This window comes from Mus musculus, chromosome 5, assembly GCF_000001635.26.
Source record: "Mus musculus strain C57BL/6J chromosome 5, GRCm38.p6 C57BL/6J".
NCBI lineage: Eukaryota > Metazoa > Chordata > Mammalia > Rodentia > Muridae > Mus > Mus musculus.
Window position 1 is genome coordinate 80,900,190 of NC_000071.6, and position 2,320 is coordinate 80,902,509.

Here is a 2,320-nt window from a genome sequence, read left to right on the forward strand (position 1 = left end):
TTTCATGGGTTAATATTGTAACCAGTGTTACATGCAAACAACTAGTCCAAATTGTCAGAAAACACAAGATGCAATTTTCTAACAGAAGCAGATGACACCAGATACCAAATTGACTTGTAAGAAAATTGACTTCTGGGCTAGAGAGATGGCTCATTGGTTAAGGGCACTGACTGCTCTTCCAAAGGTCCTGAGTTCAAATCCCAGCAACCTCATGGTGGCTCACAACCATCCATAATGAGATCTGACTCCCTCTTCTGGTGTGTCTGAAGACAGCTACAGTGTACTAACATATAACAATAAATACATCTTTAAAAAAGGAAGAAGAAAGAAAGAAAGAAAGAAAGAAAGAAAGAAAGGAAGGAAGGAAGGAAGGAAGGAAGGAAGGAAGGAAGGAAGGAAGGAGAAAGAAAATTGGCTTCAAAATGTTTTCTTTTTTTTTCCATTTTCCCAAGATTAAATAATTATTAAAAAAGCATGCCACACTGTATAGAAATCAACATTCTCTCCCATAATTCTGTGCATTGGGGCTATAGAAATGTCACTGTCCCTGCCCCACATCTTCAGATTAATAGTCTTAGGTCATAACAGTAAGTTTTCCCACAAGGAACCTTCTGGAAAAACAAGCTGTTTCCTTGGCTCTTATTTCCTGCTTTTTGTTGCATGCACCAGCAATCTATCCAAGAAGTGTATATTGGGGAATAAGGAGGAGATCCACCAGCAAGCCCACAGTTGTTGATGGCCATAAGATTAGATATAAGCACAAAGGGATATGTCAACATACTGGCAAAGAATCCTGTGACAGCTTGGGAATAACTTTTCATTTCATTCATGGTAGAAACCCCACTGTCCAGTGCATAGGTATTGATGAGATAGGCCAGTGAGTTACACAGCCACAAAGAAATGTCACCTAGGAGGTGAGGAATGAGACCCACAAAAAAATCCTACCATGCCTTCTTCCCGGTAGATGGTTACTATGGAGTCACACAATCTACAGTACTTAGATTCTCTGCCAATAAACTGTACCATGGACCTCAGAGTGATCACGTGGAAGGGATGTGTAATGAGGGTAGCAGCAGAATGAGCAATCATCTCTCAGGTTGTCTCTTTGATAACTCAGTCAAAGGAGGATGAACATTCTTTTTGTACAGTTACAGATCCTAACTCCTTAGGTTTCTCAGACTCCTGGTAATACTGTAAGACTTTCCCATAGACCACAGTTCCAAGGACTCCTGAGCACAGTCTTGGAGTCAAGCCTGTGAACAACCCACGCCTCCCATCGATGCTTGCAATGTGCTGAGCATAGCAAAAGAGGCCAGGAAGCTGACATACTTGTCTCCCAAAAATATTCTGTCCTATTGTTGGAGGAAGAGGTTCATATCCCACCTGGATGAGCACTTTCACATATATGAGCGGCTGGGACAGGATGGTGAGTCCAGGAGCACCTGACTGACCGCGTCCTTCAAAATGTTTTCAAACAGTAAGACCAATCATAGTTCTCTAGAAAGAACTGACAGAAAATATGTGTGTGTTACACATTAAACATATACATCACATACATATGCATAGGCAAATATTACCTGTCTAGTTAGAATGCAAATGTCAACCTCTACTGTTTTCCCTTCCCTTCCCTTCCCTTCCCTTCCCTTCCCTTCCCTTTTGTTTTCTTCTTTTATCTTTGTTCTATTTACTTTTTTCCCCTTTTTTATTGGATACTTTCTTTATTTACATTTCAAATGTTATCCCCTTTCCTGGTTTCCCCTCTGTAAAACACCATTCCCCTATCCTCTCTCCTCTCCACCTGCTCACCAACCCACCCATTCCTGCTTCCTGGCCCTGGCATTCCCCGACACTGGGGCATAGAGAAAAGCTCCTCTCCTACCATGGATGTCCGACTAGACCATCCTCTGCTGCATATGCAGGTGGAGCCATGAATCCCACCATGTGGGCTCTTTGGTTGGTGGTTTAGTCCCTGGACGTTCTTGGGGTACTGGCTAGTTCGTAATGTTGCTCCTCCTATGGGGCTGTAAACCCCTTCAGCTCCTTGGATCCTTTCTCTAACTCCTCCATTGGGGACCCCGTACTTTTTAGAGTCATTAAGTTGCTACCTCGCACTTTCTGTCCAAACACTAAAGCTCATTTATTGTGACAGACACCCAAAGCGATGGGTTTGTTCTTCATCTACCTTGAACTTGAAACACCATGAAAATAAATTCAGCATCAATAACACAAAGAGATGAAGGTATTCTCTAAATGTTTAGATGTAAAACAGAACATTCTCTGCAGAGTATCTCACAGGACATTAAAGTGTATTTTGAACTAG

General features: G+C 42.1%; 1 pseudogene; it reads right to left on the reverse strand.

Annotated features, from left to right (window-relative positions):
* Gm2199 (predicted gene 2199) lies at window positions 439-1,467 on the reverse strand (annotated as a pseudogene).